Source organism: Alligator sinensis, unplaced genomic scaffold (genome assembly GCF_000455745.1).
Source record: "Alligator sinensis unplaced genomic scaffold, ASM45574v1 scaffold1133_1, whole genome shotgun sequence".
Taxonomy (NCBI): Eukaryota; Metazoa; Chordata; order Crocodylia; family Alligatoridae; genus Alligator; species Alligator sinensis.
The window spans coordinates 1,412,325-1,425,830 of NW_005842285.1; the positions used below are offsets into that span (position 1 = coordinate 1,412,325).

A 13,506-nucleotide genomic window follows, 5' to 3' on the forward strand; every position below is an offset into this window, starting at 1 on the left:
GAGGCTGGAGCGGGGAAAGGGGGGGCGAGGCCAGCGCTGCACTGCCAGCACCCATACTGCTGCCTCCAACGAGCAGGGCTGGGGCAACGAGGGCAGCACCGCTGGCCTTGCCACCCCCGCTCCACCGTCCCCACCACTGCCCATCAAGACTGATGGGTGGGGGGCCGGCAGGGACAGAGCGCCCCCCCAGCACCCCACAGTGCCGCTGCTCTGGCCCCGTGCACGCCCCCCACACACACATGCAGCCCCGTGTGCCAGAGCAGGGTGGGGGGCACCCTGCACCACTGCCGTCTCTAAGGAGCAAGGTCGGAGTAGGAGGGGGCCCACTGCAGCCCCTCAGTCCCCGCTGTCACATAAAATAGGCACACTAAGATGCACCCCTGCCCCCACAACACGTATGTCTACGTATACCCCTCTCCCCATCTACAAACGCTGCACCTCCGTCCTGCCCTGCCGCGATGCTGCCGGCTGCAGAGCTGCCCTAGCATCCCTGCTAGCAGGCCCCTCCTAGGCCGGGCGCGCTGCCTTGCATGCAATGAAGCGACTGCCAGCCCGGACTCTTTTGCCATTTGAACACCAAACCGGCTTAGGACATTTGTTGGAATTTCCGAAATAAACCTGAATGAATGGAACGCCAAACCAGCCCCTGGACGAGGCAAACCAGCGGGGTGGGTGTGCTATCAACGCAGGGTGTCGGCAGTGTGTTACTAAACACTTGGCAAGGACCTTTCGGGTGATTACAGATCAAAGCGCTGTTGCTTTTCTTCCTCCCTACTCAACCCAGCCTTCTGCACCCTCCACAAAGCGGAACTGCCCGGATTCCCCCTCTCTCGACCTCTGGGCTCTTTTTTCCCCCCTCGACTGTTTCCAAGTTTCCACCCAAGCGGGCCTGTGTAAGCCAGCGCATCTGAAAGGAAAAAAAAAACCCCCGTGCAAGAAAAAGCAGAAGTTTGTGCGTGAGGCTCTTGACAAAGAGCAACTTTACCGTGCAAACCCATGACACGCTAGAAATCCCCACGGATGGGATCCTGTCCTCCCCGCTGCCATTTTCCTTCTCAGGCCTCGTGCTGATGCTGCGGCTGCGCTTGCACGCGCGTGCACCAGTTGCTCCTGGGTGGCTGCTCTCCAAAAATGCAGGTCTGGGAAATATGAAGGACCTCTGGAGCTGGAGACCAGCTGCACCCAGCTGGGGAGGGGGAGGCAGCAGCGGCATGGACACAGCTCAGCAACTCCCCACCTGGCCCTGGCCCTGCTGCTTGGTGGAAGCACAGGCAAGAGACCCCCCCCCCGCTGCCAAACCCCCCAGCTCTGTGGGCCGTAGGCTGCTGACCCCAACCGAAGTCACCTGCAATCTGGGCACTGCCTTCGGAGACAGGTGCAGGAAGCCCTGCCATTATTGGCATGCCCCAGCAGGTCGCTGGCACAGCAGAAAATCATAGAGGTCCTTCCTAAAACTCAAACAAACGCAGGGACCTGGGAAGTGTCACGGCAGGAAAGCAGAACAGTTTTGAACCCCAGATAGTTTCCGAACCCCGGATATTCAACGTCATTCACATGGGAGCTGGATCCTGATGCTAACGGCTCCCCTCACTCAGAAGGAAGGGGGCAGACGCCAACCGCAGCGCAGGCCTTGACTGCAACCAGCAGCAAGAACTGCTCCCGGTCCAAAAGAGATCAGGGTCCCCGGGGAGCAGAGCACCAGCCTCTTCCAGCCTTAACCGTCTCCCTTCATGCTCGGAAAAGGAGAGAGGAACCAGGGTAGGAATTCAGCTAGGTTCAACGTAAAAAACATTGGCAATTAACCTGCCCTTAGGAGGAGACAATGGAGCCCCTGGGGAGCCCGCTATGACTTGCAGTTATGCATTTCTCTAATCGGAACATAACTACCGCGGTAATTAAAGAGCTATTTAAAAAGCAAGAGTGGGGGGAACCCGGGGCTGATCCCTGCCGCTTGCAGGGGGTCTCCTGGTTTGATTTACAAACCTGGTCTTTCACCACCGTCTCCCCCTCCAAGCTATCTATGGTAAAACAAGGCATCCATTTCTCCCAGGAGAAAGCTTTTTGTCCTGGGATCCTATAGAGAACAAGCCCGTTCTGCCACGTGGAGTACCTGCACGTATGCAAGGTAAAATACGCTAAGGCTATTTTTCCCTGGGACAAATCGCAGCTCATTCACACCGGGGGCAAGCTATTTGTGTAAAGGGCTGTGCCGCTCTTCTTTTGTCTCAGGTTTGAACTGGAATCAATGAGAATTGCCTCATCCCCATGGTCTTTTCCTACCCTTACGGGACAGAAGTCTGAATACTCTGCTCTGGCGCCAGGAGTCCCAAAAGCGCAGGTTCACATACACCCGACGGGGCTGGAAATCCACCCGTGAATGGGATCAGGCCACTGCCGTAGGTAAACCCTTGACGACGAGCCCTTTAACTATGCCAGGCTTTTAGCGGCACAATCCCCTACACGTTACTCCTCTGCAACTCAACTGGCCGAGATACTGTTAACCCCAATTTACCGCACGTTTTACCCGAGCCAGGAACGAAGGACACGCAGGGTACGCCGTGAGCCTGGCATGTGGCAGCAAGGAGGGACTGGAAGGTTTGGCCGGTTCCTGCCTCCAATTCACCTCCCTGGCCGTGCCCGTCTCACGGATGCTCAGCGCGACCCTGATGAACCACAATAGCAATAATGGCAGGTAACGGAGGGGATGTTCACTTAGGGGCGTGATGGCTCCAAGCCATGCAGAAGCCTTCTCTTCTAGGAGAGCCCAGAGAGACAAGGCTCCCGTCATGCGAGGTCTCCACCTGGCAGCCTGCCCCCATAACACCTGCCCACTGGCTTTTACTCTGTCCCTGCCAGCCGTTTGTGACCTCCCGGAGAGACAGCTCCTAGATCCAACCACGTAGGGCTATGAAGGACCTCGCATTCGGGAGAACCACACCGCGGGGAACCAGGGCAGTGCTCCCGTTCATTTATCCCCTTCGTTTGGCCAGCTTGGCAGATCTGGTGTGGGAAATTGCACCTTGCCCTTTTTACAGGACATCAATAAAACACCTTCAAACAGCTTCGCAAGGTGGCTGCCCTTCAACATCCGGGCGCGGCGTCATGGAGAGGCCACACTTTCCCAGGCACAGCAAATGCCAACAGTGAAATCCAGCCTGGGGGCAGCAAGATGCACCGAACTGCTTGCTCCTCGTGGCATGCCCTGGCCTGGAGGATGCCTGCGTGGTGTTGCAGAAGGGCCGCTGACCTGGGAACGAGACCTGGATTTGCTCAGCCCACTTCTCAGCATCCTCATCTCTAAAAAATAGTGCAAAGCTGGGTTAACTGCTTTAGTGTTGGACTTTTGAGATCCACAAGGGGAAAGGACATCAGCACAGCAGAGAATCGTTCGCTCAGAAAAAACACCCCGAGGTCGGCTCCCACAAATTGGCCGGGTGGATGTGTAGCCGAAGAGCTAAAGTGAGCGCTTAGAGCTGCTAGTTGTGGGCAGCATGAGAGTGCAAAGCAGCTCACCGACTCTTCCAGCACGCTGTGAGGAAAGGTGTTATCAACTTGCAGACTGAGAAACTGAGGCACGTGGAGATCCGTCAGTGCCCACCTTTTCCAACGCTGGCCGACACCGACCGCCTCTTCTCCAGCACCCAGGCGGAGGCCTGTAGGTTCAGAGACACCGAGCATCTTTTAACCCAGCGCCCAGGATGAGCAGATGCTTGCAAATGAAGGTCTGAGGTTTGGGGCCACTAAATCAATATGGTCGGGGCCACTAAATCTGCTGTGTTTGGGGGGTGGGTTTTTGCAACGTGCCAATGCAGGGCTCTGTCTACACTAGGGGCGTTTCACTGGGGTGACAGGATAGCAACACCCCCCCGCTGACAAAGCCCCCCTGGCAGGGAAGCAGCTACGCCAGTAAAGCTGTGCTTAGTTCTAGAAGAGCAAAACCATCCCCTAAATCCTGTCTACACACAGCTACATCCAACTGAAGTCGACCTCTTCACACCTCTGACCAGCAACACCAGGTAGGAGGAATCTGCAGCATCAACCCACCTAGACCGGTCCTAAATTACTTGGCATATGTTACCCACCAACTCAATGACCATCGCCTAGTGCCTTGCTCCTTAATCTCAAGACATCCATCTGTTTGGTCTTAGAAGTGGGAAAGATGCTGCCTACCAGAGCCAAAAGAGTCCCAATCATTTTGGCTGCTAAACCACTGGTTTGTTATTCATCCCAGTATCAACCTCAGCATCCCAGTATCACCCTCAGCATCCCAGCATACATAGGAACAGCTCATGCCCCACTTTATCCTGCCAAAGCAGCCACACAATACCAGAACACAATGCCATAGGGTGGGTGAGTAATCAGCTGGACAAGACCCAGAGGTGGGGGATGCGACCTTGCAAAAAATCAATGCATTTAGCTTGACTCCTAAATATATGGGAAAGCAGAAAACTGGCTTTCATTAATAGATTAGGTGGGGGGGGGAAGAGCTATTCCAGAGTTTCACGTTATTTGCTGGGAGCTGAGGCAGATCCCAAAAAGATGATGTAGAAAATTCATTTCAATATTGAGGTATTAAAAAAAAAAAAAAAAAATAGGGACAGCTACAGATAATCCCCTGCAGCGATGCATTCTGGGAGTTGTCATTAGGCCGGCGAGGGGATCTGACTCGAGCACAACATACTGCGACATGCAGAGAAAGCCATGCAGGCCTCTGCCATAGTGCAAGAGCAAGAGACTCGCCAGAATTAAAAGGGCAGGAAGTTAAGAAAACGCAGCCGAGAAGGACTGCTGGAGAAGGGGCAGCGAGACACGCTAGGGCTGGATGGTTTTACGAGCATGCACATCCGCCTGGAAGACAGCGAATGGTGAGGATCTTGGCAATTCAGCCCCATGCTTTCTAGAGCAAATGGGCTGCTGATGGAGCCAGGAGGGAAGTCCTCAAACCACACGGCCCCGTCACGCTCTGCATGACCCGATCGGATCGGGTGAATTTATGGAAGGCCAAAAGTGGCAGAATTCACCTTTCCCTGCAGCACCAGGCATCAATCGAGGTTGCCTGATTTAGTGATCAGGACACCCCAGGTTTTGTGCGGCTCCGATCTCTGCACGGTGGAGATAATGCTCCCTCTCCTCGCAGCGGTGCTGTGAAGTTAGGAGAAGATGAGATGCGCTCCAGGGACATCCCTGGAGATGCACAAAACCCGGTGGCTCATGATCCGCCTCACTTAAACAGCACCTCCCATCTGAGGAGTTCGATGCAGTCAATGAACGCAAGGGAAACCTCTCAGTACCCGGGAACAGCAGCCAAACATTGTGCCCATTGCACAGAAGGGGATGCTGAGGAATGGAGACAGCCCGAGTGACCGGTCCGCAGTCAAAGACTGCAGACTTGCAAGCAAAAAAAAGGAGCAGTTATAACCCCACGGCCCGGCCCCTTGCACCGTACTGTAAGCCCATCTCAGTGAGCAATCCCGGCTTCATTTATTCTTTTAGCTATTTTTACAGCAGCCGCTGGACTCCCTGATGCACGGGGCATCTTCCGCACCGCCCGAAAGAGCAGCTGTCTTTATCCTGGAGCGGGGGATGACTGCTCAGTTAGAAACGCAGGGCTGCAAGCTCCGCTCCATATGTGGCCTGGTGCTCACTTGCCAGCAGGCAAAATCCAAACTCATCCTAGCTCGTAGTATCTCCCCGGTCCCCCACTTACAACCCCCGATTCAACAGTCCTTAAACCACAGGTGGCACCCACCCACCGTGCTGCTGACAGCTGGACGGCCAAGGACAGAGACCAGCTTTGGCCCAGACCTTCACCCGGGGGGGAGCAAGGCCAACTTATACCAGCCGAGGTTGTGAGCTTGCTGCGCTGGTGAGAAGCGTCTTCTCGTAAGGACAAGGGAGAACGAAGCATTGCTCGACAAGCGCTCACGCCATGGGGACAGCAACAAGAAGGCGTAGTGAAAGGAAACTGGGGACTAGTGTCCTGCTCTGGTCTTTCCGAAGAGGGCAGGTGACAAGCGAGTTTACCAACAAAACACTTGCCAACTCGCTCCCCCGTCGGGCTGCTTGGAGAAGATTTCCCACTAGCCCCAAGGTGTTGGTGGTGGGGAAGCAGGGAGAGCAGGTACTTATAACTGGAGACTGCTCCGTAGGCACAATTTATCAGCCAAGCGAGGTAAGAGCGCTTGGCTCAGAAGTGCTCAGCTCCCATCGCTCTGCTTTGGAGTCGGGGGCACATTCAGAAGCACTTCCATGGGTTCAGTGGGCATCTAGAGCAAAAACAGGGAGCTTGCGGCTTAGCAAGCAGCAATAACACGGGGGATTCAAACACGTAAGAGCAGGCTGAGAGTGCATCTGAGCGGTCAGCAGACCTGGCTTTACCTGCTTGCTTCTGCCCTTGTGGATGTCCAGCTTTCAGGTGCTCTGGAGGGGAGGAATTAAAAGGCTGAGATAATGAGTTAGCTGCCTTGTTTCCTGGAAAGGAAACGTGGAAGCCTGGAGTCCCTACCACAGGGTGCAACTTCCCTCAACTCTCCTGCTACACAAGGCTACGAAGCACAGCTCTGCAGAGCTCAAGAGCCCCAGGGGTGTCCAGGTCTCACTGCATCTCCCTGCCCCGGGCGGTCTGCGCTGCAGTTATACAGAACACAACCCAGCAGGATGCTCCTCCATCATTAGGGCCTCTCAATGCTGCAGTCACAGCAAGCACGACAGCAGTCCGGGACACAGCAAAGAGTTGACTGGAAGGAGGTATAGGATCCTACTCACTCTGAGCTGGTGGGACAAGACAGTGGATGGGTCTCTGGTTATACAGAGGGAGCAAGAATGCAGATAGCCTTGGAAAACCAGAGGGTTGCACATGTGGTGCTAGCCGTTCAATAGCTGGAATCACATCTATTCTGCAGCTCGCTGAACTCGGTGACAAAGGTCCTTCCACCAACTGCAGCGGCTCTGAATCAGGCAGGGACTAGCTGAGCACCCCAGCTCGGTGGCAAGGGTGTGGGCTGAGAGGATAAATGCCGAGGCCTTGGCCAACTGTGGTCATGGTGCAATCCTCTGGCATTCTCCCCACAAGGAAATAAGAGAGCTCCAACCTCCTGGACTGACTCCAGCTCAGATAATTAACATTTGCCTACTTAAAACCCTCCCTTGCAGTTCCTGTTCATCACTTCCCCTGCTAAAAACAGTGGTGCTAAAAACTGCCCCTACAGTCCAGCGACAGATAAGCGGTCTGTACACACAGTCTGCAAGGACAAGGGTAGCATTTGGGAAAGAGAGCGCTAAGTAGCGTAGCCGTTCAACGATACCGTCTTCACAGGCAGTAGCAGTGCACTGAACGTAGGAACAGTTTTTAAAATAACTACTGTGAGCTAAATATGCTCCGGCACCTGCGAAAGTAAAATGCGAGTCTGAAGCCATGTAACAAACTCCCAATGAAAGTCAGTTCCTTGTAGTGTGGGAAGATAAGTCGTCCAGCATAAGCACAGGATGGAGATGGCGACTGCACTGACAAGCCTACGAGCGAATCTACAGAAACAAGTGAATTCTCTTCCCTTCAAAGCGTGGTCTTGCGATGGTCCTATTTTGAGTTTGCAATACCATGGAACTAATGAGCTTTGCTAATAATTCAGGGGTGAGTGCTCAACGCCCAAAGTTGAGGCTGTAGTTTTACAAGAGCTCGTGCCCCACATAAATACCCACCCAAATGCCCAAAGCGTTCCAGAGTTCCCAATACCAAACCTAAGTAGCCTGGATGTCTAAATACGACCTGAGCTTCCCTCAAAACCTAGGCTTTACTCCTCGCTGCATCTGGCCAGAAACCAATTTAGGGACAGGTGTCAAAACCCGGTTGACAAGATTCTGGAGCCTCAAACAAAACAGGTGGGGCCAAGCAGCTTTAAAAACCCCACGCCCCAAGCCAGGCAGAACAACAGGTCCATCACAGACACTCAGCACTCGCATGCTCTAGCCTCTTCTGCTGCACCAATGGCAGAGCCCGGTATTTCATTCCCCAGCAATTGGCAGATGCTGGCAGCAAAGGGAAATGGGCTCCTACAGAATCAGATGTTTTCAGCAGCATCACACGAAGCTCTTCCTCCCACGTGAGCCCCGGAGTAGAGATGGGACCAGGCTGCGTTTTAAACGCATTCCTGAGCCATGCCCAAGAGATGTGGTTAAAACTAGGGCTCTGCAAAACGGCACTGTCCCGTTCCAACTTCAGTTTCGAGGTCTGGACACAACAGCGTTTTGCATCAAATTTAATTTCGAGCCAAAACAGCGAGGCTGCTTTGACGCTATTTCGACGTTTCGTCTGACCATTGCGCTGGGGAAAGGAAGTCAGCCCAGCTGGGCTGACTTCCTTTCCCAAGCCCAATCCTAGCCCTGGGGATGTCAGCTCAGCTGGGCAGCAGCCCACCAACTGGGCTGACTTCCCTTCCCCAGCGCCATTGTCAAAACATTTCGACTTTCGAAATGTTTCGACTAGCCTCGTTTTGTTTTGAGGCTGTTTCGCAGCCCTTTGTTTCATTTCGATTTTGCTGTTTCAACCTCGAAATGAGTCGAAACAGTGTTGAAATGAAGCGGCTGGCAAAATTTTGCACAGCCCTAGTTAAAATCCACTGCAGCCTTGCCTATGCTGCAAACATGAGCAGTGTTTTAGCTGTAACCAGGAGGCTACTAGACTTATCCGGTGTGCTAACAGGATTCATTCTGTGGGGGTTACAGAGATCCTTACAGCCCCTTCTCGTGAAAGCCGTACGCCCTGCTTTCCAATAAGCGAAGTGTTATAACACTTCGTACCAGGCATCTGAAAACTGTTTGGGGCATCACATAAGTTACCTTCTTGCTTTATCATCTTCTCACAGCTCTCATCACACCTTATATATCACCCGTGCGAGTGTGAGTCAAGCATCCCTGCTCTTCTTTCACACTGTTTCTTAAAAAAGAAAGTCTTCCACAAAGATCTACTCTTACTCAAATACCGTATTTTCTTGCATAGAACATGCCCTGAAATACAATATGCATTTTGTTTTGTAATAGCAGAATGAAGTGTGTGTGGCGGGGGGGAAACCCTTTTTCCAGGATTCTGGCCTCACTGAAGCAGAGATAAAGCTCAAATCTTCAGCTCACTCACCTTCCCTGTCTTGCTTAAGGAAACTGAACTCCTTGCTGCTGCTGCAGACAGGTGGATCTGTGATTGAGAAAAGAGCTAAAGAGTCTTCAAGGCTGTGAAATAGGAGGGAGACCCAGCAGCAGCAAGCTGACAGCAAAATTACCCTAAGAAAGGTTTGCTTGATTAGCGGAACATCTAGACCATTAAAAAGGAGACGATTAACACTTCTGAAGTGAAGAACAATGAGCCGCTAGGTCACGTGACTCCCCTAGCTGCCTGAAGGGTAATGCAACAGCTGCTGTATGGGGAAAGCAGGAATCAAAGCAGGATGTTTCGATCCTAGGCAAAAAAAAAAAAAAAAAATCAGCTTCCTCTTTTAATTTGGGAAAAGGGGGGCTGGCTTTTGGGAAGATGTTCTCCCCTTCTCCCCGGCGGTATGGTATCTAATCAAATATGGTATCTAATAGGTGCTATGGTGCTCAAATGTCGCCAAATCATGATCACAACCCCAAATGGACCAGGTGGCATATAAATACCTGGCAGAGATGCACCATAGTCAAGGGACAATCCCCGCCTCAAAGAGCTGACATTGTAACTCCCCCAGAACTCACATTTTGGGTTGTTTTTCCCTTTCATCTTCACATCCCCCCTCCTTTCCAAGTTCAACTTGTAGCTCAATAGGTCCACAGAACAAAACAAATCCTGCCAGTGGTCACCAGCAAATGTTTTCCCATCGCCAGCCTGGAGAACAGGGATCAGAAATGGGAAACCGAAATGCATTCCCTGACTGTTTGCAGAAATACAAAATTGTCTTTTTGAAAGAAACGCTCCAGCACTGGATGCCACAGAGAACGGGAAAACGGCCCTTTCTGAACTCCCTCTGACCTATGTGTTCGTTCCTTTCCCTTTTTGGCCGTCGCCGTGTCATGAGCTGGAACGACAGCTGATGCAGCGTGTGGCTGAGCCCTCCGGGGCGGGAGAACACACGCCTGTTTTCTGCCTCCGCTTTTGCAGACTGAAAACAGACGCCTTTGAGTTGGTCCCAGGAGATAATCAACGTGTGACAAATAGGGTGGATTAGGACACTGCTTGCTGTGATATATTCAAGCACACTTAGCTCGTCTCGTTTTCTGGGTAAGACCCCAAACCACTTTGTGGTGAATCGCACAGGCCTGCACGTGGGCTAGGGAGAATTTTTCTCATCCTGACACTTGGAGATAGCAGATGTCTGCAGAAGTGTTATGGAAGACGCATCACATATACACAGCATGTGCACCTGAGCTGTACTCTATTGCAGAGGTTCCCAACCACCGGGCCGCGGCGGGTTGGCTGCCGGGTCGTGGCACAAGCCCCCCGCTCGGACCCCCATCTGTCCTCCCGGGCAAGTGGCTTCCGGAGTCAAAGCTGAGCTTCTGGGGTTAAAGCCGGGCGGCAGGAGAGCCCCGGGTGGGAGGCAGCCAGCTCCACGCGCACCATCCCGCGATAAAAAGAAAAAAGTTGGGAACCACTGCTCTATTGCATACTTGTTTCAGGGACACATTTGGTAGCCATGTTGGTCTGAAACAAAAATAAATGCAAAACTCTAAAACTCTTAGTTCAGAAATGATACCTTTTATTAGACCAACTAAGACATTGCAAAAAAAATTAAAAGAAAGATTTTTTTTTTTTTGGCGATTTCTTAGTTGGTCTAATAAAAGGTATCATCTCTGAACCAAAAGAGTTTTGCATTGCATACTTGTGGCTTTTATAGTTACCAGTAATTGTCTGGGAAACCTACCTCCATCCATACTTGAAAGCCTCTAAGTCACCGGGCGATAGGACTCCAGGGCAGCAGTCGGTGATGGTCATTGCTATGGGACAGCTGTTCAAGAGCTGCGCGGAATGAGTTTTAGTGGTCTCAATCTGGTTCCAACAGGGACAACTGTCCTCATTAAACACATCGCCACAAATTGGCACAGAGGACAAGGACTTAACTATTCTCTTAGCTCAGCAGGGTTTGCCCAGGCACACTGGTGGGCTATGAGGAGACGGCTCACCCTGGCACTACCCGGGCTGCATCTGTTCTGCGGCTAAATAAAGAATTCAAGTCTCCCGAGCTGTCCAATGGGCAAGACTCTGTGCAGGAGGCAATAAATTCACATGAAAAATGTAACGGAAAATAAATGCTTGGAGGGAAGTGAACAGAATTTCTCATCCTGCGCTGGGCAGAGAAAACGGTGTTTTCCTGGGGGAAGAGAACAGGCTGTCTGGGCAGCTGAATCCAAAGGTGGGGGGTGTGGAAAAACTGATTGGAAAATTACAGAGAGCCGCGGCAGAGATTTGGGTCTCTATGCAGCTCTAAAAGTGTGTTTAAACAAACAAATGAACAAAAAAAAAAAAAAATCAACCAAATAGCTCCCATCAGCGCTCTACTGTCTCAGCTGCACTGGGAAAGCGTATGGGAACCAGCTCTAGGGACGCCCCTAACTTTAGAAAATTAGATTTCTTGTGAATTAAACAAAGACAGAATGTGAAGTATTTAACTTCTTGATTAGTGACTTTGAGAAGCAGAAACACAAACAGATGCGAGAGAAACCACTACCTCATTTGCACAATGGCCCTACTATAAAACGAACTATTGGTTCAAACCACGAGAGCAATTTTGGGGGGGATCCTAACAATAACAGAAACACTTTTTTTCCCTCAATTCTAATGCAACACAGCAAAAAAAACACAGTGAGTTGATTTATATCACTAATATAATATTATATAATATTATATAATATAATATAATTATTGCATTGGTACTTTCTAATTACTTTTCTAAAGAATAGATTGTTCTCACTATTGACAAAATAAATTAGAATATGTTAATATACAATTAAACCTAGACTTTCCACTTAACCGGGTATTACTTTTCCCAGCCAAGAGGCTATACTATGTTTAAGTAACACTGTAACTCAACACATTTATTCAGATTCCTGATTTTTGTATGCTTCTATTATATTAGGAAATATAATGGTGGACATCCTCTTATGTATTATACTTCTTTATGTTGAAATTTGTGTCAACCCGCATATTTCAACAGAAACCAGAATTCAGCTAAAAATGCATAGAACGGTATTTTAAAATGGCTTTTGATTACTTAAATACTGCAGCCTTCGACATGCTAGATACAAAAGAAGCAGTTTGACAAATTGCATCTTGCATTAATGTTAATCGACTTATAAAACAAAGGGATAATTAACAACACTTAGTGAACTGACAGATGTTTCTCTAATCACTTCAGGTTTGATTTTCAACGGTACTGAAGTGCCAAAAGATGCAGGCACGCCGTCTTCAAGAAGGGCCTAGACAGTCACGTGCTGGTTTCCATTCATTTCAATGGGACTGAGCACCAAACTGCTTCGGGGCTCCTAAAAATGCCACCAGGCAGCATCTGTGCATCTTTAGGCATCTAAACACCTTTGAAAATCAGGACCAATCTCCTTCAAGCATTAAAATTAGGGGTGGACCAATAAAGATTTTTTGGCCCAATACTGATGGCTGATTATTAACGAGCCATATCAGCTGATACCGATCCAATTGCCGATATGCAGCACAGCAACTTGGAGAGAGTTGGGGTGAAGGGGCAGAGAACAGGGAAGGGGTGTTGGGTGGGGGGGATGGGAACAGATGGAGACCCCCGCAGTGAGGGAGGCAGTGAGGCTGGGACAGGGGCAGGCACTGCCCAGCCAAGGCACAGTATGGGATGGGGCAGCTCCTGCCACTGTGTGCACCCCCAAGGGAGGCATGGGGGGGTTGCCCCCTGGATCTGCATGTGGGGTGAGGACAGGATGCCACTGCACGCTGGGGCCAGGGGTGGTGCTGGGCTCCTCCTGGAAGGGGGCGCTGGACCGGGGACTGTGCTCAGGGCAGCGGCGGCAGCGGCACTGGAAGGGTGGGGGATTCGGGAAGGCTATGGCACATTCTGGGGTGGCTGTAGCCCACCCCATCGCCCTCCCTCCCAACGGCGCTGCTCCCTTCCCCGCCCCGAGTTCAGCCCCAGCCCAGCCCTCCTGCCAGGAAAAGCTCAGCGCTGCCCCCGGGCCCAGCCCGCAGCAGCAGCCCACCCTCGCCCCTTGTGCAGATCCAGGGGGCACAAGCCCCCCAGGCCCTCTGAGGGTGCATGCAGTGGCAGGAGCCACCCTGCCCTCCCCACACCTCCCAGATGAGGCACTCACAGCTCAGTCCTGCACCCCGCCCTGGCTGGGTAGTGCCTGCCCCTGCCCCAGCCTCGATTCCCTCCCTCACCGTGGGCACCTCGATTTGCCACCCCCCAGCCCCTTCCCTTCCCTCCCCTCCATAGATTCATAGATGTTAGGGTCGGAAGGGACCTCAATAGATCATCGAGTCCGACTCCCTGCACAAGCAGGAAA

The 13,506-nt window shown here is 51.7% G+C and overlaps 1 protein-coding gene across 11 annotated transcripts in view; it reads right to left on the reverse strand.

Annotated features, from left to right (window-relative positions):
• The window catches only part of CLASP1 (cytoplasmic linker associated protein 1), a 251,743-nt gene that overhangs the window by 183,571 nt on the left and 54,666 nt on the right, over window positions 1–13,506 (reverse strand). The gene's annotated exons all lie outside the window — the stretch shown is intronic.